General features: G+C 40.9%; 1 non-coding gene across 1 annotated transcript; it reads right to left on the bottom strand.

Moving 5' to 3' along the window:
* Nucleotides 1–8766: 8766 nt before the first annotated feature.
* LOC111520990 lies at nucleotides 8767–8873 on the bottom strand. Its single transcript, XR_002724823.1, has one exon. It is a non-coding gene; the product is annotated as a U6 spliceosomal RNA (small nuclear RNA).
* Nucleotides 8874–23125: the final 14252 nt, after the last annotated feature.

Raw genomic sequence — 23125 nt, 5'->3', positions numbered from 1 at the left:
AGGAGAAGAACAGTAGATGCAAACCTCTGAAATAGAAAGGAGCTTGGCATGCTTGAGGAAAAGGAAAAAGGCCAATGTGACTGGAACAAGTGAACAAGAGGAAGGAGGAGTTGGAAAAGCAGAAAGAAGCTGGCTGCAGCAAAGGCATCGCTATTGCTGCAGTGGCAGAGAACTATTTTCAACAATGGCACTCCAGTGACAAATCTTTGGTTCTGTGGGTGATTGCCAGGCTTTTCCGTACACACTGACACAATGAGTAACTTGGGTCTGTCTAGTGGAAGATTTCAACCTTGGAAAGCCATCCTCTCCCCCAAAGCCTTTTCTCCTCATTCAAGATATGAAATTATACAAAGAAGGCAGAACAAGATGTGATTCCTCTGTGATTCCAGAATAAGATGTCTGGCTTTGAAACGAGACAATCATATGTTTTAGTTTCGCCTCTGTCACCTTTTAGTTGGCAAGTTATTGAAACAACCTGAGCTTTGTTTCCACATCTGTAAAATGGGAATAACATAGAATACCTTACTCACAGGGTTGTTATAGGCATTGTGTGAGACAACACACATAAATCATTCACTGCCGCAGCTGGCATATAATAGTAAGTGCATACAAATGTTATTCTTCTCCAAGAAGCTTCATTTCTCTAATTTAAGATGTTGATGGAAGTTAAACAGAAGGTCTGTCTGGAGTAATCACACTGTAACCCGTTATTTGTCATTTGTACCTTAGTGTGAATGAGTCTGCAATTCTTTCTCCAAAGCTCTACAAAGTTGGATTCAAGAGAAAGAGAGGGGCTGGGTGCAGTGACTCACACCTGTAATCCCAGCACTTTGGGAGGTCGAGGCAGGCGGATCACTTGAGGTCAGGAGTTTGAGACCAGCCTGGTCAACATGGTGAAACCCCATCTTTACTAAAAATACAAAAACTTAGCCAGGTGTGGTGGCAGGAGCCTGTAATCCCAGCTACTCGGGAGGCTGAGGCAGGAGAATCGCTTGAACCCATGAGGCGGAGGTTGCAGTGAGCCGAGATCGTACCACTGTACTCCAGCCTGGGCAACAGAGGGAGACTCCATCTCAAAAAGAAAAAAAAAAAACATTTAGTGAGAGATGAAAAAAGAGAGCGAGATTCTGGATTACAGAGGGGCCAGAGGAAAGAGGAGAAAACTATTTGGGGAAGAAGGGGTACAATCTCTGAAGTCTTCAGTGTTTAAATTCCTTAAAAACTATTAATAAAGGGAAAGAAGCCAGCATGAATTCTGACTTTCCTGTACAAACTGCACATCAGAGTAACCAAATGCTGATGAAAGAAGTTTCTCTTCCAGACCAGTATGCTGGCTAAGGCATAGGAAGCAACAGAACTGGAGCATTACCACTGAGCAACCTCTTATGAGCTAAGGAGCTGAGTTAATCTGTACATCAGGATAGCTCACGTCACAGAAGCAGAGAGAACCCAGCATTTTGTGTCTGCAGATAGAAATACATACACCACCCCCTATGAGATATTTCTGCCCTACACTCAAGCCTAAAGTTTTAGGTCTAACTATCAGTTTGATGGCAATACAGAGACCAGAGGAACAGGTTAAACATTACAAGGAAGCAATCAGCAAAATCCAGACTATGGGAAACTCTATTGGAAAAATCACTCAGTTTCTTCAACAAATAAATTGCAATGAAAAAAAAAAAAAAAAAAGAACATGAGGGGAAACCTGTAGGTTAGAAAAGATTTGGCTGGGCACAGTGGCTCACGCCTGCAATCTCAGCACTTTGGGAGGCCAAGGTGGAAGAATCACTTGAGCCCAGGAATTCCAGACCAGCCTCGACAACACAGTGAGACCCCATCTCAAAAAAAAAAAAAAAAAAAAATTAGCCAGGCATAGGGGCACATGCCTGTGGTCCCAGTTACTTAGGAGGCTGAGGCAGGAGGATCACTTCAGCCCAAGAGGTCAAGGCTGCAGGGAGCAGTGGTTTTGCCACTGCACTTCAGCCTGGATGACAGAGCAAGACCCTGTCTCAAAAACAAAGAAAGAAAGAAAAGATTTAAGAGGCATCCCAACCAATTACAACACAGGAACCTATCAAAAATCCTGATGCAGACAAACCAACTATAAAAGTAAAAGCTTATAATAAAATCAGTGAAATGTGACTGGATTTCTGATAATATTAAGGAATTGCCAATAATTTTTTTAGGTGTGGTCATGATATTATGGTTGCTTTTTAAAGAGTCCTGGCTCATGCCTGTAATCTCAGCACTTCGGGAGGCCAAGGCAGGTGGATCAGGAGGTCAGGAGTTCAAGACCAGCCTGGCCAACATGATGAAACCCCATCTCTACTAAAAATACAAAAAATTACCCGGGCATGGTGGCAGGCGCCTGTAATCTCAGCTACTCGGAGTGCCGAGGCAGGAGAATTGCTTAACCCCGCGAGGTGGAGGTTGCAGTGAGCTGAAACCGTGCCACTGCACTCCAGCCTGGGCAACAGAACAAGACTCCATCTCAAAAACATAAAAATAAAATAAAAAGAGTCCTTAACTTTCAGAGATATATGCTGGAATATTTACACATATTTGCATTTATGATATGCATAGATATTTATAAATATATATTTACATATATAGATACATATAAATATATGTATAATACCTGGAACTTACTTCAAATTAATCCAGTAGGGGGACGGGGAAGATGGGGTTCAGGATACACTATCCCAAAATATGACATCTTGGCATTTGAGAAAACAACAGAAGCAGGAAGGCCTCTCTCACCTTTCCCTCAGCCTTCTCCCCTGAAGCAGGTCATAAATTCCTTATTTGAAAGGTACCTTTCCTATACCTGGGGTGAAAGGAACATCCTTACCTCTGAAGACACAGGGACACAGAGAGGAACCTGAACAAACAGGTCTTGCTAAGTTTCCCCCTAGCTTATTACCATTCAATCACATCCTTCTGCCCTGCAGTCATATTTCTCCATGACGGTCCATGCTTCATCAAACCTAAGCATAGCAATACACAAGTGCACCTGTTTACTTGAATCTTCATTTCCTTAAGAAGTCTCCCCTTCATATAAAACTTATATTAAATAAATGTGTATGCCTTTTGCTTATTAATCTTCTTTTGTTATAGGAGCCTCAAATATGAACCTAGGATGTGTGCGAAAAAGAAATCTTTCCTCCCCTGCAGGGGTTTGGGTTTTTTAAAATAACAATACAATAATAAAAACTAAAATAAAAACAGAAAAATGTTCAAATGACTTCAAAATTTTTCTTAAGTTTCTGTTACCTACACACACTGCACTGCTAAGCAAGGGCTCCATGAGTTGGAGGCATTTGAAAGCCTTTACGTGGACATAACCACAATCATGAGCATGGCTAGTATTTATTGATAACCTATACAATCTAAGTCCAAACTAGGAACATGCTCAACCAGAAGAAAAATGGTGCAATTGTATGAAAACAAAAATCCAGACAGAAGATAAAGCTAGAGTCACTCACTGTGAGTTCCTTGCAACTCTGTTTTCCCCAGTTCTTTATGAGCTGCTGAAGACTGAGGGACCACGTTTTATTCATCTCTCTGTTTCCAGATCCTAGCACAAGCCTGACACATAGCAGCACTGTGGACAACTGGATAAAGAGGAGCACAAAAAATAGGACTGTAGATTAAGGGAAATATTCTATAATTGAAAGCAGGGAGACGGGAGCTGAAGCCAGTCTGCTGGAATGGCCAGGGAAGAGTAAAGCTCTAAGATTGTGCTCAATCTCCCGGAAGCCAAAATGATAACCAATGCAAAAAACACCAGCCAAGGGCTGGGTGCGGTGGCTCACGCCTATAATCCCAGCACTTTGGGAGGCCGAGGCGGGTGGATCACGAGATCAGGAGTTCAAAACCAGCCTGGTCAGCATGGTGAAACCCCGTCTCTACTAAAAATACAAAACTTAGCTGGGGATGGTGGTTCAGGCCTGTAGTCCCAGCTACTCAGGAGGCTGAGGCAAGAGAATCTCTTGAACCCAGGAGGTGGAGGTTGTGGTGAGCCAAGATCACGCCTCTGCACTCCAGCCAGGCTGACAGAGCGAGACTCTGTCTAAAAAATAGAAAGAAAAAAAAGAAACACCAGCCAAGGCAGGAAAATTGTTTGAGCCCAGGAGCTCGAGACTGGACTGGACAATATAGCAAGACCTCATCCCTACTAAAAATTTTAAAATTAGCTAGGCATGATGGCTCACACCTGTAGTCTCAGCACTTTGGGAGGCCAAGGCAGATGGATAGCTTGAGCCCAGGAGCTCAAGACCAGTTGGGCAACATAGCAAGACCTTCTCTCCAAAAAAAATTTAAAAATTAGCCAGGCACATTGCCATGCACCTGTGGTCCCAGCAACTTGAGAGGCTGAGGTAGGAGGATCACTTGAGCACGGGAGGTCAAGTCTGCAGCAAGCTATGATCACACCACTGCACTTAAGCCTGGGCAACAAATCAAGACCCTGTCTCAAAAAAAAAAGAAAAGAAAGAAAGGGAGAGAGGGAAAGAAGGAAGGAAGGAAAGAAGGAAGGGAGAAAGGGAGGAAGGAAGGAAGGAAGGAAGGAAAGAAGGAAGGAAGGAAGGAAGGAAGGAAGGAAGGGAGGGAGGGAGGAGGGAAGGAGGGAAGGAAGAAAGGAGAAAGAAAGAGAGAGATAGAAAGAGAGAAAGAGAGAGAGAAAGAAGAAAGAAAGAAAGAGAGGAGGCAAGGTGAGGCAAGGAGAGGTGAGGTGGGGAGGGGCGAGGAGAGGCGGGGCGGGGCAAGGCCAAAAGACAAGAAAGGGCCTACGAAATCATCAGACTCAGGGATTGTGGTTTGTGGCTTTAAACTGATTCAGTCTCTCTTCTGCACAAGAGTCAGCCATTGCCAGGCAGGTCTGGGAACTAAAGAGCCTTAGAGGAAACCCAGCTTTTATTCCTGGGAGTCAACAAAGAGCTAACAGTCTCTGGAGAAGGTGAAACCACATCAGCAAGGTGGGGCCTCTGCACTGCCTGCTAGGAAATTCCATCCTTTGCAATTCCACCCTGTTTACTTCTCTCACCGGGCCAGAGAAAGCACATAGGGGGCTTTTTGGAGAAAGGTTGGGAAGCAGGGAATCAGTAACAGTGTGGGAAGAATAAACATTCCTGGGACAAAGCGACAGTGGAGAAGGTAGAGTGTGTCATATGGACAGTGTTTCATATACACAGCTTGTAAACCTACACTTAACTTCATTTCCAAATTCTTCTACAGTTTTTTGCCTCTCAGGGCATGCACTTGGCCATGTAATTCTGTGCAGCTCAAAGCCTGATTTCTGGCACCTCCACACTCAGCCATAAAGCAAAACCATCTGAAAGCACTTTCAGTGTCAATTTACTACTGAGGCTCTTTTCCCAGGATTCCTCAACCATGGCCATGAGCAGCAAAAAGAACTTCTGATGAGGTACTCGGGGCTTGGGAATATACCAAAGTCAATCAGGCTCAACACAAAGTCCCTTATGCTAGGATTTTCTTGCATTTTGATTCCAAGCCCCACTTACCTCCCCAGGCAGACCCACAGTGGGCACTGCTGCTTGGGAAGTCGCAGCTGCCTTCCAACGGTCTTGTTTTCACATAAAGGGGTCCTAAACAACACTTCCAACATTGTCTGCAAAGGTATGCTTTCCCTTCAGCTCAGGTTCAATGCCACCACTCCTTCGCTCTTTTTATTGCAAATGATATTAGATGTGAACTTGAGGAAGAAATTTGTCCTCCCTTATTTTTTCCTTTTCTCTGTCTTCATTGGAGTATCCCACAGCCTGAATGTAGAAAAGGATGTTCTTCCCCCTTCCTTGACATGTGTGCATGCGCGCACACACAGGCACATTTTGTAAGTCTCTATCTTTAAGAATCCACAGCTAAGGCTGAGTGCAGTGGTTCATGCCTGTAGTCCCAGCACTTTTAGAAGTCGAGGCGGGTGGATCACTTGAGCCCAGGAGATCAAAGCTGCAGTGAGCCAAGATTCCAGTCTAGGTGACATAGTGACACCCTGTCTCCAAAAAAAAAAAAAAAATCCACTGTCTTTCATAAAATCCACTATCCACCACAAAAAAATACCTTTTTTATTTTTTAATTTTATTTATTTATTTATTTTATTATCATACTTTAAGTTCTAGGGTACATGTGCACAATGTGCAGGTTTGTTACATAGGTATATATGTGCCATGTTGGTGTGCTGCACCCATTAACTTGTCATTTACATTAGGTATATCTCCTAATGCTGTCCCTCCCCCACCCCACCCCACAACAGGCCCCAGTGTGTGATGTTCCCCACCGTGTGTCCAAGTGTTCTCATTGTTCAGTTCCCACCTATGAGTGACAACATGTGGTGTCTGGTTTTCTGTCCTTGCAATAGTTTGCTGAGAATTATGGTTTCCAGCTTTATCCATGTCCCTACAAAGGACATGAACTCATCCTTTTATATGGCTGCATAGTATTCCATGGTGTATATATGCCACATTTTCTTAATCCAGTCTATCATTGATGGGCATTTGGGTTGGTTCTAAGTCTTTGCTATTGTGAATAATGCTGCAATAAACATATGTGTGCATGTGTCTTTATAGCAGCATGATTTATAATCCTTTGGGTATACACCCAGTAATGCAATGGCTGGGTCAAATGGTATTTCTAGTTCTAGATCCTTGAGGAATCACCACACTGTCTTCCACAATGGTTGAACTAGTTTACAGTCCCACCAACAGTGTAAAAGTGTTCCTATTTCTCCACATCTTCTCCAGCACCTGCTGTTTCTTGACTTTTTAATGATCATCATTTTAACTGGTATGAGATGGTATCTCATTGTGGTTTGATTTGCATTTCTCTTATAGCCAGTGATGATGAGCATTTTTTCATGTGTCTGTTGGCTGCATAAATGTCTTCTTTTGAGAAGTGTCTGTTTATATCCTTTACCCACTTTTTGATGGGGTTGTTTGATTTTTTTTCTTGTAAATGTGCTTAAGTTCTTTGTAGATTCTGAATATTAGCCCTTTGTCAGATGGATAGATTGCAAAAATTTTCTCCCATTCTGTAGGTTGCCTGTTCACTCTGATGGGAGTTTCTTTTGCTGTGCAGAAGCTCTTCGGTTTAATTAGATTCCATTTGTCAATTTTGACTTTTGTTGCCATTCCTTTTGGTGTTTTAGACATGAAGTCCTTGCCCATGCCTATGTCCTGAATGGTATTGCCTAGGTTTTGTTCTATGGTTTTTATTTGGTCTAACATTTGAGTCTTTAATCCATCTTGAATTAGTTTGTGTATAAGGTTTAAGGAAGGGATCCAGTTTCAGCTTTCTACATATGGCTAGTCAGTTTTCCCAGCATCAATTATTAAATAGGGAATCCTTTCCCCATTTCTTGTTTTTGTCAGGTTTGTCAAAGATCAGATGGTTGTAGATGTGTGGTATTATTTCTGGGGACTCTTTTCTGGTCCATTGGTCTATATATCTGTTTTGGTACCAGTACCATGCTGTTTTGGTTACTGTAGCCTTATAGTATAGTTTGAAGTCAGGTAGTGTGATGCCTCCAGGTTTGTTCTTTCTGCTTAGGATTGTCTTGGCAATGCAGGCTCTTTTTTGGTTGCATATGAACTTTAAAGTAATTTTTTCCAATTCTGTGAAGAAAGTCATTGGTAGCTTGATGGGGATGGCATTAAATCCATAAATTACCTTGGGCAGAATGGCCATTTTCATGATATTGCTTCTTCCTATCCATGAGCATGGAATGTTCTTCCATTTGTTTGTGTCCTCTTTTATTTTGTTGAGCAAAGGTTTGTAGTTATCCTTGAAGAGGTCCTTCGCATCCCTTGTAAGTTGTATCCCTAGGTATTTTATTCTCTTTGAAGCAGTTGTGAATGGGAGTTCACTCATGATTTGGCTCTCTGTTTGTCTGCTATCAGTGTATAGGAATACTTGTGGTTTTTGCACATTGATTTTGTATCCTGAGACTTTGCTGAAGTTGCTTATCAGCTTAAGGAGATTTTGGGCTGAGACGATGGGTTTTCTAAATACACAGTCATGTCATCTGCAAACAGGGACAATTTGACTTCCTCTTTTCCTAATTGAATACCCTTTATTTCTTTTTCCTGCTTGATTTGCCCTGGCCAGAACTTCCAACAGTATGTTGAATAGGAGTGGTGAGAGAGGGCATCCCTGCCTTGTGCCAGTTTTCAAAGGGAATGCTTCCAGATTTTGCCCATTCAGTATAATATTGGCTGTGGGTTTGTCATAAATAGCTCTTATTATTTTGAGATATGTCCCATCAATACCAAATTTATTGAGAGTTTTTAGCATGAAGGGCTGTTGAATTTTGTCAAAGGGCTTTTCTGCATCTATTGAGATAATCATGTGGTTTTTCTCTTTGGTTTTGTTTATGATGGATTACATTTATTGATTTGCATATGTTGAACCAGCCTTGCATCCCAGGGATGAAGCCCCCTTGATCATGGTGAATAAGCTTTTTGATGTGCTGCTGAATTCGGTTTGCCAGTATTTTATTGAGGATTTTTGCATCGATGTTTATCAGGGATATTGGTCTAAATTTCTCTTTTTTTGTTGTGTCTCTACCAGGCTTTGGTATCAGGATGATGCTGGCCTCATAAAATGAGTTAGGGAGGATTCCCTCTTTTTCTATTGATTGGAATAGTTTCAGAGGGAATGGTACCAGCTCCTCCTTGTACCTCTGGTAGAATTCGGCTGTGAATCTGTCTGGTCTTGGACTTTTTTTGGTTGGTAGCCTATTAATTATTGTTTTTTTAAATTAAACACTTCACAAATTTGTGTGTCATCCTTGCACTGGAGCCATCCTAGTCTTCTCTGTATTAGTCCGATTTTAATACACATGCTGCCAAAGCGAACACCATAACTATCTATTGATAAAACTCCCTTGTAATCCTCTTCCAAAGTTGTTAGGCAGCTTTTAATGGAGACCAGTATACTCCCAACATACTGGCAGACAATAAATTACAGAGGGCATTACCTGAAGATGGTGTATTAGTCAGGTTCTCCAGAGAAACAGACCTAGTAAGATACTTAGAGAGATATGTAGAAAGAGATTTATTATGAAAGGTTGGTCCATGAGATTATGGAGACTGAAAAGTTCCACAATCTGCTGTCTGCAAGCTGAAGGCCCAGGAAAGCTGATGGAGTAATTCCAGCCTGAGTGTGAAGGCATCAGAACCAGGAGTGCTGATGCCCAAGGGCAGAAGATAGATGTCCCAGCTCAAGCAGAGAGAAAATTCACCTTTCCTCCACCTTTCTGTTATAGCTGGGACTTCAACAGATTGGATGATGCCCAGCCACTTTGATGAGGGCCAATCTTTACTCAGTCTACTGATTCAAATGCCAATGTTTTTGGGAAACATCTTCACAGACACACTCAGAAATAATGCTTTACCAGCTATCTGAGCATCCCTTAGCCCAGTCAAGTTGACATATGAAATTAACCACTACAAATGGGCAGATACGTGAACAAAAAAACAGAGAGAGAGAAAGCCCTTAGGAAGAGGAAATGCTCAGAGCTTCTAATTAAAATTCAGAATAGTATTGTTAAAATTCAGAATAGTATTGTTTTCTTCTTTTCTAATTTTTCTAGTTCCAGGAAGTTAGGCAGGAGTGTCATCAGCAGAAAGGGCCATCCCAGGCCTGTGAAACTCTGTGGGTCTGCCCAGCAGCCACGGGAGGACCAGTGCAGTTTGCTTTTCCAGGAGAGACAGAATATGCTGCCCCAGGGGTGCTGCCAGATTCCCTGGGAGCCTGAGAAGTGGCCAGCTTTGAACTCCAGTGACTCAGTGCAAAAGCCTCAGAACCCAACACAACCTAACTTGGAATCTCATTAAAAACACTTGTATGAATTCCCAGATATCTGAGTCTTAATATCCCAATCTACATAAAGTGAATCCTAGAAAATTTAAATAATAACAGGGGGTTGTGACTGTGAGAATTAAGACAGTGTATGTAAAGCACCTGACACTGTGTCTGGATGCTCTCAAAAATGCTCTCAGTAGTTTGCCTTCTGTCCTGCCTTATAATCTTCCTGTATCTCCTTTCCCAGTTATTCATTTGGTCACACTCGACAGGAAAATCCTCACATTCCACTGAAAGCTATCAGCTGCCACTAAAGGATGCTTTATCTCCAGGGCAGATCTTCATAATACTCAAAACTGAGTTTACTCTGGATTTACTTGTTGATTTCTAGCATATGAAAGACACCCAATAATAGATGCCCCCTATTTATTATGATAATTCTTTTTTTTTTTTTTTTTTTTTGAGACAGGGTCTTCCTCTGTCAGCAGGTTGGAGTGTAGTCGCACAATCCCTGCTCACTGCAGCCTCAAACTCCTTGGCTCAAGCAATCCTTCCACCTCAGCCTCCTAAGTAGCTGAGACTACAGGCATGCACCACGACACTCAGCAAATTTTTTAAATTTTTGTAGAGACAAGGTCTCGGTTTGTTTCTCAGGCTGGTCTTGAACTCCTGACTTCAAGCAGTCCTGCCACCTCAGCCTCCCAAAGTGCTGGGATTACAGGCATAAGCCACCACACCTGGCCCATGTAACCTCTTTTACCAATGAGATATTATATTAAATGACCTTTGGTTTTTTTAATGTTTTATTATGTTTTAATATTTTTATATATTTAATTTATTTAATTTTTACACATTTACATATCATAATATTCATTATAATTTATATTTATTTCATGTATTTTTCTATATTTATCTTTTCATTATGTTTTGAATTTCCAGATACACACATAAATAGAATACTAAAGAGAATCTCTTTGAGCCCATCTCTAGTTTTAGCAGTTATCAACAATTTAGCATTCTTGTTTTATCCATCAATCCTCCATTTTTATTGCTGTCGCTTTACTGGAGCAAATCCCTGGGTACCTTATTCTACCACCATATTATGGTATCTTACATAACCATGATTCCATCATCACACCTGTAGTACAAATAAGGCTACCTGGTCTTCATTCCTGGTTCCTGGCACAAAACTCCTAAAACCCTTGGAATTTCCTGAGTGATAGGAGTGTCTTTGGTTATTCATAAAGCACCTCTTTAGATGACACCTGAGTTTATGCTAATGAAGTATCCGGGAAGGGGCGGACTCAGAGTAAGTGCTATGAAAACTCATGAACAATGAGATTTGATGAACTTCCAGGTTGGTGAATACATCAAGGTGCTGGGAGGGTGGTGTGCCCAGAGAGAGAAGAGAAGAGACACGAACCACTCTCCGGCCCCATACATCCCTATGCATCTCTTCTCTCTAGATTTTCTAGAGGTGTGTCCTTTATAATAAACCACTAAACATAAGTAAAGTGTTTCCCCCAATTCTATGAGTCATTGTAGCAAATTATCAAACTCGTTATGGGAACCCCCAATTTAAAGCCAGTCATTGAGAACTGCAAGAGCCCCAGACATGTGATTGACATCTGAAGTAGGGGCAGTCTTGAGGAACCAAGCCCTTTAACTTATGGGATCTGATGCAAACTTCAGGTAGCTAGTCTCAGAATTAGATTAAGTTGTAGTACACCCAGCTAGAATCCAGAGAGTTGGAGAATTGCTTGGTGTGGGGGGGATAAAACCCACACATCTAGTGTCAGAAGTGTTATGTGAATATAAATAGCATGTTTTCTCAACCCCCAAGAAAAAATTAACACTAATCCCCTACTATCATTGGATACCCAGTCTATATCTATATTCCCGCAATTGTCTCGAAGTATCTTGGGGCGGGCGTGGTGACTCATGCCTGTAATCCCAGCACTTCAAGAGGCCAAGGCAGGTGGATCACCTGAGATCAAGGGTTTAAGACCAGCCTGGCCAACATGGTGAAACCCCGTCTCTACTAAAAATATAAAATATTAGCCGGGTGTGATGGTGCAAGTCTGTAATCCCAGCTACTCGGGAGGTTGAGGCAGGAGAATCACTTGAACCCAGGAGGCGGAGGTTGCAGTGAGCCAAGATTGCACCATTGCACTCCAGCCTGGGTAACAAGAGCGAAACTTCATCTCAAAAAAACAAAAAATAGTATCTTGGTTGTTTGTTGGAATCAGGAATCGCTGGCATTTGATTGATGCCCCTTAAGTCTTTCTTAATCTATGAAGGTTCCCGGGGTAGCCATGGAGGGGCATCACCGAGATACCCATCAAGAAGAACCTGAAGCCCAACTGCGAGGTGTGGGGTCAGCAGACAGCCGCCAGCTCTCAGCTCCTTCAAGGTCAGCATCAGCCGCTGAGAGCTGAGGTCACACTCTTCCCCGAGCGACCCACATTCAGCGACTGAGAAAGGAGCGGTGAAAAGGTCCAGCTGTTGGCCTGACACAGAACAACGCTGATAAACAATATTTGCTCACAAAGCCACTCTGGGTTTGCCAAAGTTTTGCCAGGCCTGCGTTGCAACAGGTCTTTTCCATCTAGCACCTTCCCTTCATAGGCACTGCGCCTTACCATCTTCCTGCATCCAAACCGTGTATCAGCATCTGCTTCCAGAGAATCCAATTTGCAACAGTTCTCATCTCTTTCTTTTCATACCTTTTACTTGTTGAAGAAACTGGGACTGACTTTATATTTAAAACATGATTTTCAGCATTCCCACAATCATTTCTCAAGAATGAAAATTATAAGCCAAACATTCTCATTTTTACTAATAGGAATTTCTAATTATTTAATCAAAAGAAATTAAAGATAAATATAATATATTTTAAAAGTCTCACTTTATCTCCTAAAATAGGTAAACTATATCAATACATTTCCATTAAATTGCTGATGTCACTAAAATAAACCACAATAAACCAGGCACAGTGGTTCATGGCTATAATCCCAACACTTTGGGAGGCCAAGGCAGGAGGATCACTTGAAGCCAGGAGTTTGAGAATAGCCTGGATAACACAGCAAGACCTTGTCTCTACAAAAACAAATTTAAAAACTAGCTGTAGTAGGGCATGCCTGTAGTCCTAACTACTCAGGAAGCTGAGGCAGGAAGATCGCTTCAGCCCAGGAGTTCGAGGCTACAGTGAACTGTGATTGTGCCACTGCACTCCAGCCTGGGCATTAGAGCAAGACTCTGTCTCAGAAAATTAAAAATACAAATAATTTTTTAAAGCCACAGTAGAAGTCTAGATTCTCTATATAATAATAAAGGAGTCAATTCAGCCAGAGGATATAATAATTGTAAGTATATATGCACTCAACACTGAAGCATCTAGATGTATAAAGCAAATATTAGAGCCAAAGGGAGAGATAGATTCCAATATAATAATAGTTGTAGACTTCAACACCCTCTTTCAGCATCGGACTGATCTTCCAGACAGGAAATCAATACAGAAACATTAGACTTAATCTGTGCTATAGAATAAATGAAACTGATAGGTATTTACAGAACATTTCATCCAACAGCTCCAGAATACACATTTTTTTTCCTCAGCATATGGATCATTGTTAGGTCACAAAACAACTCTTAAAACATTCAAAAAAATTGAAATAATATCAAGTGTCTTCTCTGGCTACAATGGAATAAAACTAGAAATCCATAACAAGAGGAATTCGGGAAACTATACAAACACATGGAAATTAGAAAATATGCTCCTGAATGACAAATGGGTCAATGAAGAAATTAAGGAAACTGAAAATTTTCTTGAAACAAATGATAATAGAAACACAACATACCAAAACCTATGGGATACAGAGAAGGCAGTACTAAGAGAGAAGTTTATACCTTTAAGAATCTACATCAAAAAAGAAGAAAAACGTCATGTAATTAACTTAACAATGCATCTTAAGCAGAAAAGCAAGAGCAAACCAAACCCAAAATTAGTAGAAGAAAAGAAATAATAAACACCAGAGCATAAATAAAATTGAAATGAAAACGATATAAAACATCAACAAAATTAAAAGTTGGCTTTTTCGAAAAAGATAAACAAAAATTTAAAAAAGAAAGAAAAATAATCAAAAGAAAAATAATATTCATGACACATAAAATAATTAAAAAGTCAAATTTCAGTGTTAAAAATGTCTAGATTTATATTTTTAAAACTATGGTCATGCCGGGCACAGTGGCTCACGCCTGTAATCCCAACACTTTGGGAGTCTGAGGCAGGTGGATTACTTGAGGTCAGGAGTTCGAGACCAGCCTGGCCAACATGATGAAACCCTGTCTCTACTAAAACTACAAAAACATTAGCTGGACGTGGTGGTGGGAGACTGTAATCCCAGCTATTCAGGAGGCTGAAGTAGGAGAATCACTTGAACCTGGGAAGCAGAGGTTGCAGTGAGCTGAGATCGTGCCATTGCACTGCAGCCTGGGCAATAGAGCAAGACTCTGTCTCAAAAACAAAAACAAAAACAAACAAACAAAACCAAAAATAAAACTATGGTCATATTTAAATTACAATAAATTCATCAGGTCGGGTGCAGTGACTCACACCTGTAATCCCAGCACTTTGAGAGGCTGATGCAGGTGGATTGCTTGAGCTCAGGAGTTCAAGACCAGCCTGGCCAACATGACAAAACCCCATCTCTACTAAAAATACAAATATTAGCCAGGCGTGGTGGTATCCTGCCTCAGCCAGGCAGGAGGCTGAGGCAGGAGAATTGCTTGAACCCAGGAGATAGAGGTTGCAGTGAGCCAAGGTTGTGCCACTGCACTCCAGCCTGGGTGACAGAGCAAGACTCGGTCTCAAAATAAATAAATAAATACATTCATCAATCTCTTTTTTTACCCCTAATCAATCAAGGGCCAAGTTGAGTAACCACAGGTTGTGGGAAACTGCATGGATTAGAACTGCAAACCTACCCTTGAGTATCTGATTATAAAAATGAAAAAATTTGCAGTCCCATCACCACTCCTCCCTTCTACATGACTGAGCTCTGGAATTTCAGTTTACTGACCTGTGCGTTAGAAATGCTTACACTTCCAACTTCACAGGCTATTGTGTGGACTGAATGAGATCATCTGTGAGAAAGCACCTTTCACACTGTTGGATGCCTATGGCTGTAAATTCTTTCTTTCCCTCACATACATCTGCTGATCTATTGACTCACCTGGTGGCAGGAAGCCACAGCAGAACCTGCAACTGCTCCGCCTTCCCCTTCCCTCCTTCAGCTTCTTCTCCTGAGCCAGGTGTATGTGGTTAGGTCCTCAATAAAGGACCCAGGCTTCTACAGACAGAATGGCCACACTATCAATGTCAGAGGCAACAAGAAATGACACGGATTTCAGTCTGTTTGTGTGGGCTTAGCTCATGCTTGCAGAATCCTACCTGCCCTCGGTCTCCTCTAATTTCCATCTGTCTTTTATGCCTGACTACCTGCACAATGGACTTCAAGCTCCAGCCTCACACAGACACAGGGATAACAGCCTTACAGAGACCACTTAACCCACTTCTTGAGTTGCAAAAACCCAAATCCTTATATCTGTACATATATCTGCTAGCAGTTCTGCTCCCCTGGTTGAATCCTGACTGAGGCACCCACATGCTCACCTCTGAACTCATGCAGGCTCCTGGCCTTTCTCAGAAGAGCTGTGCTGAGCGTGGCTCCTCCCCTCCCAGCTTTTTCCAGGACCTCCCTATGTGTTCAAGCTTTTCCTCTTTCACCCCAACTTTGTCAAAGCCCATAAAACTGTTTATATGTTTCACAGGTTAAGAGAAAAACCTCATCAGGTAGATTGGCACTATTTCAGGAGGTAACTTTTCAGTGTATTATCAAAATATTTTACAAAATGAATGTGTCTGCCTCCTCAGCCTACTCCACTTCTAAGATTTATTTGAAAGAAAGAAGTCCTGAAGATACACAAAGCGTTATCAGGTCAGCTTTACTTATAATAGCAAAATATTGGGAAAAAACTAAATGTCCAACAATAGAGGACTAATAATTATATTTTAACCATATGTTAGATTATAATGCATCAGTTAGAAGTAGAAAAAGAACAAATAAATTGCAAAGAGCAAGCCTTTCACAGAACAGAAAACAGACATGGCCCATAAAATATGGAAAATTTTTAATTTCATTAGGACTTAGAGAAATGTGAACAGGCTTACAAGATAAACAATTTTATACCCATTAGTTCAGTAAAATTTAAAATTTGTGGACATTTAGCTACAAAATGTCCACTTCACAACTTTAATTCAAAATAAATTTTAATAAATTTAAAATTTATATTCATTTCTATATCTATTAAAAACGGTATAGATCAATGGATAGTAGAGTAAAAACTGGTACAACCACTTTGGAAAATTATTTAGTGTTATCTTGCAAAGTTGAACATCCACATACACTCCAGCTCAGTAATCCCATTCCTATTTATCCCCAAAAATGTTTGTGCTTGGAATTGTACTTGACATACAGGACACATGTACAAGACCATTAGCAATATTTGCAATAGCAAAAAACTAGAAACAACTCCAATGGACATCAACAGGTAAATGCATAAATAAATAAATAGTGATATATCCACACAATGCAACATGATATTGCAGAAAAAATGAACCACCACTACACACAATGTGAATCAATATTAGTAACATAATGTTGAGGAAGGAAAGGCAAGAAACAGATAACTATATATCGTTTACATAATTCTCAAAACAAGCAAAGGCGAACAATATAGTTCTTAGACAAATATTAGTGCTAAAACCATATTCTTGCTTAAAAAGCAATAGGATGGCAAGCCTCTAGGTAGGCCTGGAGGCGAGAGGCAGGGGACTGGGATAGGGAAAATATACATTGGTAGATACAAAATTTTGGAAATATTCTAGTTCTTGGGTTGAGAAGTGGTTCATAGTATTTGTGATATTACTATATTTAATAACTAATATTGATGTTACAGGTAATCTCATGTATATTATCAATTTTTTTTTATTACAAAAGGCATTCTGGAGTCAGATGGGTTCAACTTTGAGGGTGGCCAGAGGAGAACTGGGAACTGGTTGCAGTACCCTACATTAAAGAGTTAACTCTGCTGGCAATATAAAAAACTGAAAGAAGAAGAATTATTTGGAACTATTTTCTGATTCTACAAAAAAAAACATTTTTCTGTTTCTTCTAACTCTGTTTCTTCATATTTCAAAAGTTTTGCTTCTAAAAAAAAAAGAAAGTCCTTGTAAGACAATTTATCCTGCTTAAGGTACTTCCTGCCACGTCTCCTATGAGGAATGCTTCTGTGCAACTGAATATCATCATAGTATGGTGCTAATAAGCCCATGTTCTGGAGTCCAACTGCCTGGCTCCAACACCTGCCCTATACTTGCTAGCTGTGTGACCGAGGAGAGTTACTAATATCTCAGTCTCATTTTTCTCATCTTTAAAATGGGGATGAGAATAAGAGCCCTAGCAAATTTCATTAATGTGAGAATTAAACGCTTAATTGTGTAGTAAAATGCTTGATACTGGATACTCAGTAAGGAAATTTTCATTTCTAGCAATATAATGCACAAGTTACCCAGAACATTTCTGCTTAAAAAACAAAATCATGCCATATAAAATGTTTTTAATTTTTTAAAAAATGTATCCATAAAATGTCAAGAACATAAAAATCCCTCATATCCTGATTTTGGTCTCTAGTGCCATTCCCTATGGAAATAAAAATAATAATTAATCTTTTTTTTTTTTTTTTAAAAAAGCAAGGTTCTTGGAGAACTGATTCCAGAGGCAGGATAGTAAGGACACGAAGTGAGCCTGGGGTATTTCTGTAACGCTCAAAAACAAGGAAATTTCCAAAGATGAATGGACTCATAACAGAAGGACACAGGAGTCAGTTGAAGGGGAACTTACTGACATAGTTGTGATACCATAAGTATCAAAAAGAATAATGATCATAGTTAAATGGCATACATTGGTTATGTAAAAACCCAGAAGTCTACAATACTGAAAAAAGATAAAGCTGGAGTGGGGGAGACTCCTTTGTCTAAAGAAGCTATTAAAAGAAGCCATCTAAAGAAGCTATTAAACCAAATTCTTGTTTTGAAAATTGGCAAAGGGAAAGATTTAAGCATTCATCTTAATTTTTTAATATGAAATATATTCAGGAGAGCCAGCCAGCCCTACTTTACAGAAGAATGCCAACTAAGAAGTATAGAAGAATAATTGAATTAATTAAAACTCGTTATTTCACAGCTCCTAATTGAAATTACTGATTCTTTTTCTAACAAATAAATGGGCCAGGCACAGTGGCTCATGCCTGTAATTCCAGCACTTTGGGAGGCTGAGGTGGGCAGATCACCTGAGGTCAGGAGTTCGAGACCAGCCTGGCCAACATGGTGAAACTCCGTCTCTACAAAAATACAAAAATTAGCTGAGCATGATGGTGGGTTCCTGTAACCCCAATTACTCAGGAGGCTAAGAGGGGAGAATCACTTGAACCCAGGAGGTGGAGTTTGCAGTGAGCTGAGATGGTGCCATTGCACTCCAGCCTGGACAGCTGAGCAAGAATCTGTCTCAAAAAACAACAAATAAAAATAAATAAATAAATAAATAAATAAATTGATTGACTGCTGATTAATGAAGTTTAAAAGTGTTAGGTAGAGACCGGACGCAGTGGTTCACACCTGTAATCCCAGCACTTTGGGAGGCTGAGGCTGACAGTCAGGAGATCGAGACCATCCTGCTTAACATGGTAAAACCCCGTCTCTACTAAAAATACAAAAAAAAAAATTAGCCGGGCATGGTGGCGGGCACCTGTAGTCCCAGCTACTCGGGAGGCTGAGGCAGGAGAATGGCGAGAACCTGGGAGGCGGAGGTTGCAGCGAGCCAAGATTGCACCACTGCACTCCAGCCTGGGTGACAGACCGAGACTCTGTCTCAAACAAAATAAAATTAAAAAGTGTTAGGTGGATGGTAGATGGGGAACTGAACATGCAAATGGTGCTATGGAAACACCACATAGATTTCTTCCTGGTCACATGTGTGAATGTCACTGTCCATCACAGGAATGAGGCTTCCTTCCCCAGGTCTCCTGAGGATATGTGCATGAAGGGCACAACACTTCTGACCTATGCTAGCCACAAAATGTCCACTTCACACCTTTGATTCAAAACAAATCCCAGATCCAAACCTAAATAGATAAAACTACTAGAAGAAAACATTGGAGAACATCTTCATGACCTTGGGAAAGGCAAAAGACACAAACTATTTTTAAAAATAGATTGAACTTCAGGAAAATCTAAAACTTCTGCTTTTCTGGGGGCATTGTATAAAAAGATAAATCACAGAGGGAAAATATTCACAATATATTTATCTGACAAAGGACTTGTATCCCTAATATCTCAAGAATTATTAAAACTCTGGCTGGGCACAGTGGCTCACATCTGTAATCCCAGCACTTTGGGAGGCCAAGGCAGGCAGATCACTTGAGATCAGGAGTTCAAGACCAACATGGTGAAACCCTGTCTCTACTAAAAATGCAGAAATTAGCCAGGCATGGTGGTGCGTGTCTGTAATCCCAGCTACTTGGGAGACTGAGGCACGAGAATTGCTGGAACCCTGGAGGCAGAGGTTGCGTGAGCTGAGATTGCGCCACTGCACTCCAGCCTGAGTGACAGAGTGAGACTGTCTCAAAAAGAATTACTAAAACTCAGTAATAAGAAAAAAAAAGCAATTGTTTAAAGGCAAAAGATTCTAAGAGATCCTTCATAAGACAAGATATTGCATATGAATGACCAATAAGGACATGAAAAAATTCTCAACATCATTGCGAATTACAACCACAATGCCATCCACTGCCTACCTACTAATGACTAAAACCAAACCCTGACAATATCAAGTATTAGAGAGAATGTAGAGTAATCATACACTGCTGGTGAGAAAGTAAAGTACAACTAATTTGGAAACCATTTTGAAAATTTATATATTAACCATATGACCCAGTAGCTCTATTCTTACGTATTTACTCAGAAATTATTTGTTCACACAAAGATATGTACATGAGTATTCATGGCAGCTTTATTCATAAGAGCTAAAACCAAAGACTACACAAATGTCTGTCAAAAGGTAAATGAATAGTGTATCTTTTTTTTTTTGAGATGGAGTCTTGCTCTGTTGCCCAGGCTGGAATACAGTGGTGTGATCTTGGCTCACTACAAGCTCCGCCTCCTGGGTTCATGCCATTCTCCTGCCTCAGCCTCCCAAGTAGCTGGGACTATAGGCGCCCGCCACTATGCCTGGCTAATTTTTTTTTTTTTTTTAGTAGAGATGGGGTTTCACCATGTTAGCCAGGATGGTCTTGATTTCATGACCTCATGATCCACTCACCTTGGCCTCCCAAAGTGCTGGGATTGCAGGCGTGAGCCACCATGCCCAGCCATGAATTGTGTATCTTTATAACAGATAACAATACTCAGCAATAAAAAGAAACAAACTCCCAATACATATAACATGAATGAATCTCAAAAGGTTATGCTGAGTGAAAGAGTGCATTCCGTATGACTCCATTTATATGAAATCTAGAAAAGGAAACTCTAATATACAGAGACAGAAGACAAACTGTTGGATTTTTGGACCCAGGATTGGCAGATGCTCACTGGAAAGACAAGAAGAAAACCTTTGGGGGATGATGGAAAAGTTCTTTTTTTTTTTGAGACAGAGTTTCACTCTTGTCACCCAGACTGTAGTGCAATGGCATGATCTCGGCTCACTGCAACCTCCACCTCCTGGGTTCAAGCAATTCTCCTGCCTCTGTCTCCCGAGTAGCTGGGATTATAGGCATGTGCCACCATGCCCGGCTAATTTTTGTATTTTTAGTAGAGACGTGGTTTTACCACATTGACCAGGCTGTTCTCGAACTCCTGACCTCAGGTGATCTGCCCGCCTCAGCTTCCCAAAGTGCTGAGATTACAGACTTAAGTCACTGCGCGCAGCCTGGATATGTTTTATATCTTTATTGTGATCTCAGTTGCAAGGATTTTTTTTTTTTCAAAATTCAGCATTAACCTCAGAATACACCTCAACGCCTCCATCTCCCCCACCATTGCCATATCCAAATGGTTGTCAACTTGTGACAGTTCTGCTACTGAGCATCAGTTGAATTTGGGTAGTCCTCTCTAGTCCCACTTCTGCTTTTGTGAAAGTTGTCAGGATCAAAATGGAGTCACTGTGTCAAACTCTAACAACAACAAAAAGAAAACACATGGAAGGCGCAGTGGCTCACGTCTGTAATCCCAGCACTTTCCAATGCAAGAGGATCACTTGAAGCCTCGAGACCAGCATGGGCAACATAGTGAGACCCCATCTTTACAAAAAATAAAAAATTACACATGGTGGTGCACACCTGCAGTCCCAGCTACTTGGGAGGCTGAGATGGAAGGATCACTTGAGACCAGAAGGTTCAGGCTACAGTGAGGTGTAATTGCACCACTGCACTCCAGCCTGAGTGACAGAGCAAGACTCTGTCTCAAAAAATAAATAAAGCCAGGAGGTTAAGAACGGAGGGCTGTCATGCACACGTACCTATGATAATAACTATTTCAAAGACCCTCTGAAGGGCTTTATGCACATATGCCTGTAACCAAAACTTTTGCCAAGGACTTTCCAAACTGCAGCTTGCTACATGAGTCACAAGGACAGCTAGCGGGATGCACAAGAACACTTGCCTGACACACTGTCTCCACTAAAGAACTAGTGTCAACTCCTGTGATGAGCCCCTGTAACCATTGTTCTCTTTGTTTCAAAACAAATTACCTGTACTTCTCTCTTTTGCCTTTAAAAGCTTCCCCCTGCCTGAACCTCTTTGGACAGATGTGATCCCCAAAGCCCACACATTCTGCATTTGCAAATCCCCTGAGCACTCCCAAATAAATCTTTGGACAAATATTTGGATATTATCTTTGGAGAATCTCCCTCTGTTTAGGTTGACACCTTCATCCTAGCTTAACTAGATTGTAGCTGCTGGTCCACCTGCCTCCAGTCTCTTGCCTTGGGTCCATCCTTCCTCCAGGTAAATCTTTAAAAATACAAATCTGCTCCTATTTCTTCCCTGCTGCAGTCTGTCAATGTCTCACCAATGCTGACAGGTTAAAGCACAAATCCTCAATATAAGTCTTTAAGCCTAGACGCTACCTATTTTTTCAGCTTTATTTTATACTTCTTTTCTCCACACCCATCCCCCACAAAATACATATGCATACCTGCTTCCCTCACACCCATGTTATCCTACCATCGTACTGAATTCCTTAATAATCCCCAAAGACACCTTTATCCATCATGTCTCCACACTTTTGCACATGTGAGTCCTCTGCTTGGGGTGTCAGCTATGATTTGAGTGTTTGTGTCCCTAAAAATTCATGTTGAAACTTAATCTTCAGTGCAAAAATATTAAGATGTGGGACCTTCAGGAGGTGAGTAGGTCATGAGGACTCCATCCTTATGAATGGGATTAGTGTCCTTATAAAAAGACTGGAGGGATTCTGTTGGTCTCTTCTACCACTACCCCTTCTGCCGTATGAGGACAAGCAAGAGGTGCCATTTGTGAAGCCGAAAGTGAGCCCTCACCAGAAACTAAATCTGCTGGTGCATTGGTCTTGGACTTCCCAGCCTCCAGAACTATGAGAAATAAATGTCTATTATTTATAAATTATCCAGTCTAAGGTATTTTGTTATAGCAACCCACACTAAGATGGTACTCTTCCCTCACATACAAGGTTGCCAGATTTAGCAAATAAAGACATAGAATGTCCAGATACATTTGGATTGTCCTGCATGTCCAAAGTGTGCCACATATAACATGTTAACAGTTTCACCTCTGTACTCACCAGTATAATTCAGGGGCTTGCATTCAACTCCAAGAGCATTCCTCCATTACCAGACTATGGCAGAATGTTCCCTTTTAATTTAAATGCCTCAGAAATGTGTTTCTGTCTCAGCTGTGAAGATTGTCTTAATAGCTACTGTAATTCAATGCTAACTGGGTTAAGTGATTTATATACACTCTGTCTTCTTTATCATCTCAGTTGTCCCAATGGATAAGTAATGTTAGTAATTTTCATTTACAGATGAGGAAACCAAGGCATGGAGAAGTTATAGAGCTTGGTCAAGTTTACATAATAAGTGGGGGAGCACCAGAATTTGAATTCAAATAACCTCACTACAAAGCCCACAGGATAAGTCTTTGTGCTTCAACAACT

This window comes from Piliocolobus tephrosceles, chromosome 7, assembly GCF_002776525.5.
Source record: "Piliocolobus tephrosceles isolate RC106 chromosome 7, ASM277652v3, whole genome shotgun sequence".
In the NCBI taxonomy this organism is placed as follows: domain Eukaryota; kingdom Metazoa; phylum Chordata; class Mammalia; order Primates; family Cercopithecidae; genus Piliocolobus; species Piliocolobus tephrosceles.
Note: the sequence above shows the minus strand (reverse complement) of the source record. Positions and strands in the feature narration are given on the sequence as shown.